Source organism: Hyaena hyaena, unplaced genomic scaffold, assembly GCF_003009895.1.
Source record: "Hyaena hyaena isolate Hyena2069 unplaced genomic scaffold, ASM300989v1 scaffold_103, whole genome shotgun sequence".
Taxonomy (NCBI): domain Eukaryota; kingdom Metazoa; phylum Chordata; class Mammalia; order Carnivora; family Hyaenidae; genus Hyaena; species Hyaena hyaena.
This window is the reverse complement of record NW_024080735.1, coordinates 937,973-950,121: the sequence shown is the minus strand read 5'-3', so window position 1 is coordinate 950,121 and position 12,149 is coordinate 937,973. Positions and strand designations below refer to the sequence as shown.

Genomic DNA, 12,149 nt, shown 5'->3' with positions numbered 1-12,149 from the left:
GGCTAATTTGCTTCTTTGGTGTGGAGGTTTGGGGACTTTATAAAACGTTGCAAGAAGGATAATAACAATAAAACCCCTGTGCCCATTTCTGGAGAACAAAAGCCTGCTTGCGTTTTCCCTGTGCACTCACCTGAAGTTCATTCATTCCCACGCTCCCTGCTCCCAGAGACCCTCCGTCCCCTTTGCGGTTCTGTGACGTGAGTGACGGTAGAAATCTGTGACAGAAGGAAGTCTTTCGATGCCCCTTAGTGACTATGACTTTTTTTAAGCAAAGCTGTTCATGACTCCCCCAGCTGCACAGGGAACACCTCCCTCCATCCTCCATGCAGCGCTCAGCTAAGAGGGGAGAGAGGGGTGTTTGGGGAACTGGTGGTGTTTCGTCGAACTGTTTCTGACCCACCTCCTTTCTCTGCCAGTGAACTCCACGGACAGCGTGTTTATAACACAGTTTCAGGAATTAGGTAATTTCAGATAGGATGTAATGGTTCAGTATCTATCCTGACCAGAGGGCAGCTTCAGGGTGGCTTCATCCCCGGCAATCATCCCTTCTGCTCTCTTTGTCACATGTTTGTTCTCTGCGTGCAGGGGACCCTCCAGGGAGGAGAGCCGCCAGCCTCACCTGCAGTGTCGCGGGCTGCAGACCCATGGGCCCCTCTGGCAGGGAGGGGATTCAGGGACAGCACCAAAGGGGTGTCAGTTATTTGCAGGCGCCTCTGTGGACTTTATTTAATACCCGCCAACACAGAGCTGTTCTCAGCCCCATGTTCCCTGGAGGAACCCGGTGCGTTGTCTCCAGCCTCTGCCACTGAGTCTGTGAGCAGCCCCCCCGGCCGTCTCTCACCCACCCCAGTGTGACACCATCGGGGATCATAAAAAAATAACGCGTGTTTGTTTCTTGATTGTAAATATTCGTCACAGAGAATCTGGAAAATACAGACACGTATAAAGAAGAATAAAAAGTCAATCCTCAGTCCCAAGGGACACAGGTGATGTTTGGGCGTCTTTCCCTTTTTGTTCTACGCACGTGCATCCTTTCTGTGTCTTAAAAACAAGGACCACGATGTATGCAGTGTTTTGTGCGTTGTTTTTTTCATCAACTGCATATGTGCGGAATTGTCCCAGAATCATTAACACTTAACGACTAGAAAGTCTTCGAAGCCTGACTTTAATGGTTTTAGAGCATTTTATCACAGGAACAGACCCCTAGCGACTACCTTGGTTCAGGTGCCCGACGGACGTACAGGCGCCCCTGAGAAAGCGCCCTGTGACCGACCATCTGTAAGTTGGGGTCTCTGAGGCTGTGCGCGAGGCCCCGGTAGGAGAACAACGGGGCGCATGTGCTTGCGCAGCCCAGGGCCGGCGAGGTTCGCCCCGGCATTCGGCCCTCCCCGCTGGGTTCGAGGCACCAGGCCGCGGGACTCCGTGAAATAAAATGTGCAGCCTTTTCACACCTGCACTTGAGAACCTTCCTGCACCCTAGGCCGACTCGTCCGACCCTGCTCTCGCGTGGACCCAGCGCTGCAGTGGTGACTCCAGGTGATTCCATGGTGACTCCAAGTCACCACGACAGCATGAATTAGTTCCAAGTGACTTGGATAAAGCCTGTCATTGTCTCGTTCTTTCCTGACCATAAACGTGGAACATACTCCTGATGCTTGACACCCTCTGCCAACCACCGGAGCCGGGCGGGCTGAGGCACCACTTCCTGCAACCAGCCAGCAGGGGCTTCAAAGGGGAGCTGAACCACGGGGTGCTGGGGCTGCGGGTGTGATGGGTCATAAGCAACGGAGGTCATGCGGGGAAACCAGATGCCTGTGCTTTGTGGGTAGTAGAGTCAGTCCATGGGTGAACGCGCCTCCGTGGGGATGCCCTCCCCTGGGCCCGGTGCGTTCTGGGGTGGCCGCTCCCAGGGCCGCCCCTCCCCGCAGGCCAGGCCGGCACAGCAGGGACCAGGCTCCGTGTGGAGACCCGGAGGCAGGAGGGGGCACATCCTGTATTTTCTAAGTTAATGTGATGTCCTTGGAGCTCTACCTGCCCGGCTGATGAGCAGGTCAGTCAGAAGATAGGACTCTGTGTGTGTGTGTGTGTGTGTGTGTGTGTGTGATGGGAGTGTGGCCCCTCCTTCCCCAGGTCCTTCCAGGATCATTGGGTCCTGGGCCCTGGCAGGGAAGGTGCTGGGTCCTCAGGCCTTGGCAACTGCAGTGCTTCCTCTCCAGCCGCTGGCTCTCCAGCCAGCGTCTGGGGCCTGTCTCCCCGGGGGTGGCTCAGGTGCCCCTGCTTGCTGCCGCCTACACCCCTCCCCACCAGAGCACACCAAGCCCACCTCCCTGGCCCTGCAGTGACCCCTGTCGCCCTGCTGCGCCACGAGAAGCCCCAGGGACACAGGGACCCGATGGCGAATAGGTAGACGCAGAATGCATGCATGGAGGGGAGGCTGGTGCCCGTGCCACGCGGAGCGCATTGTGGGGGGAGGTGATGCGGGTGCGGAGTGCGTGGGAGGGGAGGGGTGCGGGCACGGACTATACCCTGTCTGTGAGGCATCGAGAGCACGGTGCACTGTGTGCCCTCCGTGATTCAGATTCCCTTTGAAGCCCCCGTTGGCCGGTTGCAGGAAGTGGTGCCTCAGCCCGCCAGGCTCCGGTGGTTGGCAGAGGGTGTCAAGCATCAGGAGTATGTTCCACGTTTTATGGTCAGGAAAGAACGAGACAATGACAGGCTTTATCCAAGTCACTTGGAACGAATTTGTGCTGTCATAGTGACTTGGAGGAAACCCTCCACAGTTAGTGACCTGACCCCCATGTGTTTCTCTTGAGGCACAGGTGGGTCGGATCAGGGTGCCCATTGTGGGACACATGGGGTTGCCTCCCCCAGTAGGCAGAGACCTGGGTGGGGCTCTGGGCCCCCCTCTTTGGAGCTGTGTGAGTTTGTGCAGTTGGTTAAACTTTTTGGTCTTACAATTCTCAGCTATAAAACGAGGGATGTAATTTGGGGTGACTTAAGATTCCTTTCAGCAGGAACATTCTGTAATTTCTGTATGGCTGAGAAGTTTCAGTTGATACATACATGCGTAGTATTTTATAGTTTTCAATGTTTTTATAAAGATCCATTTGATTTTAATAAGCTTGTAAAGGAGATGGGCGATAAACGAGGGGTAGAGCGCTCATTACTATTACCCCGCCCCCCAGTCAGATAAGGGATCTGCTGACAGGGAGCCCAACAGCGGGCCAGTGAGTGGTGTTGTGGCTTTGACCCACAACACCTGACTCCTAGGGGACGGAGGGGAAATGTGGGGACTTGCTGTGGGGACTCTGGTAGGTGGTGGCAGAAAGACTTCTCTCCAGCTAATCATCTTCGGAGAAATGAGCAAACCAAAACAGAGCCGCGAGCTCTTTGCTGCTGGATGAAGCAGGTGGTGGGGTCCCCGCAGACCTGGTGGGGAGAGGGCAGCACTCGAATTTCCATCTTGGTTCAGTGTCTTGCTCTTCCTCTCTGTCCCGAGCCCTGAAAGGTCCCGGTGGCCCTTGGGAAGGTAAACGGATTAGGAGCATCACAGGTGACCTGGACGGAGACTTCGGGCAGGCAGGGGGTGCTGACACGCGGTATTTCCAGAAAGACTGTGTAAAGCCAGTGCTGTCAGCAGCTGGATTTTTGTGAAGTGCCCGTGGAAACCGATACCATGCAGATCAATCCCCCGGGTGTGGATGCGGATGGAATGAGGTAGTGTGTACGCTTTGTGAACTGTGAAGTCCTGCACACTGGAAGATGGCTTTAGTGTTGCCCTCCAGCCATTGCTCACAGAAATGAAAGACATTTGAAGTTTTAAAAACAAAAAGGGCCATGGGCACTTTGAGAATGTGTTCTAGAAATTTCTTCGTTTTCTAAACCTTGACTTGTCTCTTGGGCTTCCGTCCGAGGGCTTGTGCTTTGGGGGGTTGTTACCATTTTTTGTGAAAAAGAGACCAGACATCCTGGAGTTTCCAGGCGGAAGGCGTGTGAGGCCATCTGCCCGCCCCCTCCAGTGACCAGACTGAGCCACCGCTCGGGGCCACAGCTTGTCAGACAGGCAGCCTCATTGTATTGGTCGAGACTCGCTTTAGAAAAGAGCCACGCTTGTAGCTTACCGACCAGTTTTGTGATGTACCCATGTCTTCGTCAGATGTCATCGACTAGTCCTGGGTTTGCGTCAGCTACGGGGTCCGGTGTCCCATCTCCTGTCGCTGGGAGACCCTCAGCTTCTGCTGGGGGATGGGTCTGGGCGGCTTTATTTCAGATGTTTAAAGGCTTGTTCTGTGTTTCCGCATTGAGGTACCGCATCCTGGGATAATTTGTCACGTTGTTGGGCAAACGTTGTGGAGCAATATTGAGACCTGGGTGGGAACCGCGTCATGAGTTAGCACTGCTCTCTCTTTCACTGGGGCTGAACCCAGAGAAAGAGTTTAGGAATAATTGGGTAATCAAAGTGAATTAAATCAAGAGCGAGAAGATCCCACCAAACAGGGGAGAGCTACACTTCCACATCTGTGGTCTTTACGCATTTTAATCAAGTCTAAATTAGGCTATTAAGACTTATTTTTGCTGCATTTCCTTGCTCAGATGCAGCAGACTTTGTATTCATCTCTGGATACTTCTGGAAACATTGATGTGTTTCCATGATTTCCAGGGAAGGGCCACTTGATGTGGCGGCAACCCAGCCGCTCAGAGCTGACGTTAGGTTCGCACCGGGCGTGGGATGCAGGCTGTGGCCCCGATGTGGGTGGGTGCCATGTGGACACCGTCATGTGGTGTCAGTGGGGTCTGCTTGATGTTACTCTGCTGTAACAACAGGACGCAGACCCGAGGCCGCAGCAGCCTGCCCGGTCTTGTGTTTCCCGGGGGTCCTGCCTCTCCAGCAAGAAGTCTTTTTAGCCTGATTAGTGACAGTGATCAGCTACCCTTTTTTCCAGATGCCTCTTAAATGTGTAAAGTGATACATCTGGATTATGGGGTGACATAGCACCACATTCACAAACAAAATTAACTTAGAAGCCTTTGATTACCTTCATTGAATTGTTGGTGTGTTGTATCTGAAAATTCATCTTAAACCTGTTTGTTTGCTCTGATCCCTTTCTCCGTGTTTTCTGTTTGGTTTTGGCTGGACTCTGGGGTCCCCAGGAACGTGGCCGTCCTTGTGCCGGGAGGAGGGGACAGCGCCAGATGGGCCTCCCCAGAACAGAGGTCAGCACCCAGAGTGCCCCCACAGCTCTCCCCTCTGGGCTCGGCTGCTAATTTACAGAAGTCAGACTCTGCCTGGTTAAGGCTCAGCCGTTTGGCCAAAGGCAGGACTGTTGTGCTCATGTTCAACAGTCATTTGCAAAGACTCTTTGTTCTAGCCCACGTGAGGAAACAACTTTGGATATTTTTGGGAATTAAGGTGGTTCTAGGAAATCAGGAGGTCACCACTTGATGAAGCTCTGTGTTTGTTCTTTAGGGAACTGGTTGAATATTAATAATGTAACAGTTTGCCTTCACTTATTACCCACTTGCTGTGTGCTGGCCTATTTATACCTCTCTTAAACTGCACAATAACCCTAGAAGTAGGCACTCATAACAGTCATGTTATATATGAAGAAACGTAAGACACAGAGAGGTTAAGTAACTTGGCCAAGATTACACAGCTAGAAAATGGCAAATTCAGGATTCAAAGCACACAGTCTCACCCCACAACCTGTGCTCTTAAGCATCAACTACGTTAGTTGAAGTAACTGTATGTTTTCAAATAGAATGAGAACAGGGTGTACTTAGAGCAATGATTTTTAAACCTTTTTGACTGTGAACTTCTGGAACAGATGTTTTATGTTGCAGACTACCAGCTGATGAAATCACATGCAATGGTCCCCCCTCACCCTGTGAGATGCAGTCTGACTTTTCTATTTCATTTCCAAAAAGTGCCCGTTGTGACCCTTAAAATCCATGTCCTGATACCGTAAGGCCACAACTTGCAGATAAGTCACTCCTGACAGTCCCAGGTGTAGGCTCACTCTACAGGGGGCCTGGGCTCATGTGGTTTGCTGAGTGAATGCCCGTCGGCAGCTTGTCCCCCGTGCCCAGCAGTGTGCCATGACTCGGTGTATAAATAGAGTAAAAATCCCCTTTCTCTTTCTTCCCTTTTCTTTTTAAAAACAAAGCTAAAACTCAGCCAAACATGGAGATTATTTAGACTGGAACAGAGAAGGTCAAGAACCACTTAATAATGATCTTGTTAGGGAAACGTGGGTTACAAATCAATTTTTATAAAGCAAATTACGTTTTCCTGTAGATCTTAATTGTAACTGTAACAGTGTTAAATTGCTGTTTCTACGGCATTCCGATCCTGGGCCCTCCTCTCAGTGCTGCGAGGGTCCTCTGTGGCCCACCCAGCTCCTGTGGAGGAGGCGGGCCTGGGCCTGGTGATCAGATATGTCTGCGGCAGCCTTTCCGGGCACACGTCTGGTGGCCCCCAGATGGGCTGTCATCGGGGACGGGATCCCGTGCGTGTTCGAGCCTGACCTTGCCTAGCACGGGCCCCCAGGAATTGAAGATGACGTCTGGGTGACTCTGAGGTGGCCGGAAGCTTCTGGCACGCCAGGTGGTTCTGTGTGATCAGACTGCCAGCAGTCTGGAGCACCATGTGTTCAAACCCTGGTGTGGGAGGGTTGGTGTGTCTGCCGGACGGGCTCTGCTTCTTGTCGTTTCCGCAGGTTGCTTTTCCCTCTGTTGCTCATGCTGTAGACACAGCCCCGGTTCCCGTGCTCCCTGGATAAGACAGGCTGTCAGTCCATGCGTTCACTCAGAGGATGAGCTCAGGGGTGTCTGGGGGGCTCAGTCCATTAAACGCCTGACTCTTGGTCTCGGCTCAGGTCATGATCTCACCATTGTGAGATTGAGCCCGGTGTCAGGCTCTGCTGGGATTCTCTGTCTCCCTCTCTCTCTCTGCCCCTTCCCACTCATTCTCTCTCTCTCTGTCTCAAAATAAATAAAAATAAAATAAAATAAACAGATAAGCAAAGGTCATTCTGAGAGAAAAGGAGTTTTGAGGCGGCGGGAAGCTCCAGGGGGTGTAGGCGCGGTGGGGAGGCCGGCCCAGGCCCTGCCCGATGGCTGGCTTGGTGCTGAGAACTCAACAAGCCAGACTAGACCTTCAGGGCCTTTAAAAGTAGGAGCGGTTGTGAAGGTTTTCCCTTCTAGTGAAGGGACGTTCTTCTGGTGACATGGTCTTAGAGAAACCATGTCTGCATCGCTGGTGAGGGGAGAAAGGGGATCAGCCCGGGCGAAGCTGGGTTTGTTCAGACCGACGGAGGGATGCTTTGGTGTTGTGGAGAAGGACTCCTCGGGCCCACGACCTTCCTGCCTTTACTCTTGGCCTCTGAGGACGCGTCCCCCACTGTCCAGGGCTGGGAGAGACTTTGGCACCAGAGTGTGGCACCGGCCACACTGTGGTCAGGGGGTGCTCGGTGGCCGGCTCCCCGGGGTCCGGGTGTTTCAGGTGAGGCATCTCGCTGACACCATGCAGTGGCACATGTCCGCACTGCGGGACCACGAGGGTTGTGTCCTGTGGAGGCACTAGCATCTCACCACTGTGGTTTGCTTTGTCCTGTCCTGACAGCTAAGGAGACCCAAAAACGTTTACAAACGTTCTTTCCCTCAAAGACGTTGCAGAATCGTGAAGGTGTGAGCCACCCACACATGTGAGCCACACCAGGAGAGGCCCCGGGGGTGGCAATGGGAGTGGTTGGTGCTTGGGGACCCGTGGGGGCCCATGGGGGCCAGGAGCTCGAGCCTGGGTGTGGTTCTGGCCCCTGCCCCCAGCCCGGACTCCCCCCGGGACATCAGAGCTCCAACTCTGATCCCTGGGAGGGCTCGTGCCCAGTGACACTGGGGAGTGACCCTGACTGGGAGTGCTGGGAACAGGGCTCGGGGCTGCCCTGGATTCAAGCTCAAACATGCAGACGCGTCTGCTTAAACCTTGGCCGGAACGCCCTTCCCTCACTTGCCCCAGGACCCTCTCTCTAAACGAATGCATAAAAAATCAATTTTTGTGTGTGTATTCTGTTTTTTCCTCCAAAGACTCACACAGCAGTTTACAGAGAGCTGGAAAGCGGCCCTAGTTCTAAATCGATTTGGCCGCATTGGATATAGTCCTCCTTCCTCGAACAGGACTCTTCAGTTATAATAAAGCCCAAAGATTGCTTTTCACGCCTCTTTCAGTTTTAGGATTCTTTTCAGAGACTTCTTACGTTGCTCACAGTTAAACTGCTTGGTGGGTTTCAACAGACTCAGAAGTAGCCAGAGGGAAGTGTCAGGACCTCACGATGAGCCTGAGGTTTTGATCCATTTCTTTGTGTGTGAAGGACCCTTGGGGCCTGCCACTAACACAGCTCGCGGCTGGAAGAAAAGGGAAGGAGACCTTTTCCTCCCGCTCCGCCAAAAGCCAGAGCCCTAAGTACAGAGCTTCCCAGACGATTCCTGGGGTCACAGGCGCCAGGCAGGGCTGTTCATGCCAGCAGAGGGGATGCCTCACCAAGGGGCTGTCACAGGTCGGGACTGCCCAGCAGGCTGCTTCCTGGGACTTGGTTCTGGAGAAAAACAATGTCTGTCATCCCCTGGAGCATGGGTTCCCGGAGGAAACGGGGCCAGGAGGTGAGGTCTATTCCTCCCTCCATCCTGCTTTCTCGCACATGTGTGTGCAGTGTGCACACCCCCTTGCACACACACATGCACACTCACATGCACACATGCACACACTCTACAAGGAACTGGCTCATGTGGGTGTGCAGGTTGGGAGGTCCAGGATCCCCCTGGCAACCTGGACCCAGGAGGGCTGATGGTGTGGGCTCTGGTCCGAGTCCACATCTGAAGGCAGGAGGGGACTGATGTGCCAGCCTGAGGTGTCAGGCAGAGACAATTCTTGCTCACTTACCCTTTTGTTCTATCCAGGCCATCAACAGATTAGATGAGGCCCACCCACATCAGGGGGGGCCATCTGCTATACTCGGTCTATGGACTCAAGTGGTGACTCATCCAGAATACCATGTGACCAAATGTCTGGGCGCCGTGACTTGGTCACGTGGACATGTGAGGTGGACTGTCACGTGGATTGACCCTTGGGCATGCATGCAGCGTTCTTAATTGAATTTAGGAGGAACAGCCAGGGGTGCCACCTCCCAGGACTTATTAAAATGGAGGTGTTTTGGGACACCTGGGTGGCTCAGTCAGTTAAGCATCCAGCTTCGGCTCCAGTCATGATCTCACGGTTTGTGGGTTCGAGCCCTGTGCTGACAGCTAGCTCAGAGCCTGGAGCCTGTTTCAGATTCTCTCTCTCTCTCTCTCTCTCTCTCTCATCCTCCCCTGCTCATGCTGTCTCTATCTCTCTCTCAAAAATAAAAAAAAAATTTTTAAACATTAGAATGGAGGTGTTTTCCCTTTCTTCCAGTTCCCCCAAAAGAAAGGTGTTAGAAATCATCTGTGAACTCTCTCCTCCCTAAACCGTGGCCGCTCACTTCCAAAGCATACGCAGGATTTGTAGCCTGGAGGGCAGGCTCCCAGGACCTCCTGGGCAGGCCATGCCCCCGCCCCCAGTGAGTGTGCATCGGTGTGCCGACCCCCACAATGCAGAGGACGGGGACAACCCCCAGGCTGGGGACTTCGGAAAGTGGCACCTTGACTCTGGCAGGCCGTGGGCAGCGACTGTCCTGCTTAATGGGGTCGGTTGTCCACGCCATCCCCCCAACCTGTCCCCCCAACCTGGGCCGGCGGCTCCCCCCGGGAGACCCTTCCAGCCCTGCACCTGCCTCAGCCACACCCCCAGTGCCCTTCATCTTCTGCCAGTGGGTGCGTCTTGTGCCTTTGCCCAGCTGCCTGCCTGCCTCCTGCTACACCTTCCTGTGCTCTCCGTCCCTTCTGTCCCTGAACTCAGGCATCTGCGAAGTTAGTATCTCCTGTGGCCTTTCCACACCACTCCTGCCTCTTGTGGCCCATCATTTCTCGCCAGGACAGCTGCAGTAGCTTGAGGCTCCACACACCTCAATTGCTGGCCCTCCCAGGTGCTGGACTGGCTGCCTCAGAGCTATTTGCAGAGCTTTCTAGAAGGACAGCCCGTTGCCCCTTCCCCCCCCTCCCCGAGGCACCGGGGTCCACAAGTCTGCCTCTCACAAACTGTCCCCGGATCCTGGTGTAGCTGGTGTCTGGGACACATTTCTGGTGGTCTTCCTGCCTCCTGCCTGCTCTGTGCATGTCTGTCCTCTGCCTGGGTGAGGAGAAGCTGTTCCGAGGCACGAGTCTGGTCCCTGTCATGTCTTTGTTCATGCTCTCAGTCTCTGGGGTTAATATCCAAAGTATATGAAGAACTCATATAACACCAAAAAACAATCCAATTAAAAAATGAGCAGAAGATCTGAATGGACATTTCTCCAAAGAAGACTTCCAGATGACCAACAGACACATGAAAAGATGCTCAACATCACTCATCATCAGGGAAATGCAAATCAAATCACAATGAGAGACCACCTCACACCTGTCAGAATGGCTAAAATCAACAACACAAGAAACAACAGATGTTGGCAAGGATGTGGAGAAAGGGGAACCCTCTGCACTGCTGGTGGGAATGCAAACTGGTGCAGCCACTGTGGGAAACAGTGTGGAGGTTCCTCAAAAAGCTACAGATAGAACTACCCTATGGCCCAGTAATTCCACTACTGGGTATTTACCCGTAGAAAATGAAGACACTAATTCAGGAGGATACACGCACCCGGGTGCTTATTTGCAGGGTTATTTACTACTGTAAATACTACGGTAAGAGTATTTTATTTATTTATTCAAGCTACGGGAAGAGCCCCAGTGTCCACTGACTGATGAATGGACGAAAAAGTGTTATACCTACAATGGAATATTATGCAGCCATAAAAAGAATGAAATCTTGCCATCTGTGACAATATAAATGGACCTTGAGGGTATTGTGCTCAGTGAAGAGAAACAAATACTCTATAGGCTAGTGGAATCAAAACGCAAAGGATCCGAAGAACTCATGTGGTTGCCGGAGGGGAGGGGTGCAGGGAGTGGTACAGGGAGGGGGGACCAGGGAGCACAGTCACAGCACAGGGAGCATAGCAGTGGTGGTGTCAGTGATGTGTGGTGACGACGGCAGCTCCGCTCATGTGACCACATCATCGCGTGCACACTGCCGGCTCACTGCGTTATGTGGCTGACATTAATGTGACGCCATGTGCCAGCGGCCCCTAACAGCACAGGACTCTGTTCTTGGCTTGACTCCCGGATGGCCACACCGTGTCCAAGCCCTGGGCTCACAGCGCTGCCCGTCCGCCCCCGGCCCTGCCCCACCCCCGCCCAACTCCGCCTCCGGCGCCGGCCCAACTCACCTCCTGACTCCGCCCCCCACTCTGCTTCCTTCAGGTCCCCCTGGTCAGAGGAGCCCCTCCCCCACGGCGACCTCCCCAACAGGTCCATCCCCTCTGGCTGGCGGGCATCTGCTGGCTGGGGCCTCGCCTGCCCCTCGCCACCCCTCCAGGGCCGCCCCGAGGCTGCCGGACTGCAGGCAATGGACCACGAGCATCACTTAGAGGCACTCAACTGTCGGCTTTCCTTCCAAGCAGAGACATGACACCATCACTTAAGGACACTTTGCTGCCCTCCCCTCTGCTCGGACTTCTGCGCAGCCTCCCCCTCAAGTTATAACGTCTGCAGACCTCAGACACGCGCCCTGCTCTGTGGCTCCCCGCTGCCTCCTCGCTTGGCCCCGCATTCTAGGGTCACCCCAGCAGGTTTCCCTTCCCCAACGCGGTTCATTCATTCCTCTAACATCTGGGGAGCTCTTTCTGTGCAGGATGGGACGGACTGTGGGCCGAAAAGATGAAGGGCTCATGGCCCAGCACCGGCCATGCTGTTCCCACACTGTTCCCTGCGGGGCTGGGCTCACAGGTTAGGAAGGCACCAGGACCTCGGGAGCCTGGGGCAGGGGCGAGGGGCAGGGAGGAGAAGGAGCGTTCACTGCCCAGGCCAGCCCTGCCGGAAGCCATCTCCACCTCCCCGACATTGTTCTGTCCCCGGAATGTCGTGCGTGTGTCCTGCAGGGCCTGGCTCCGGTCCCACCGCCTCCTTCCCGGCCAGCGCCCTGCTTC

At 54.1% G+C, this 12,149-nt stretch overlaps 1 protein-coding gene across 1 annotated transcript in view; it reads left to right on the top strand.

The window, feature by feature from the left end:
* The window catches only part of SUSD4 (sushi domain containing 4), a 77,643-nt gene that overhangs the window by 30,108 nt on the left and 35,386 nt on the right, over window positions 1–12,149 (top strand). The gene's annotated exons all lie outside the window — the stretch shown is intronic.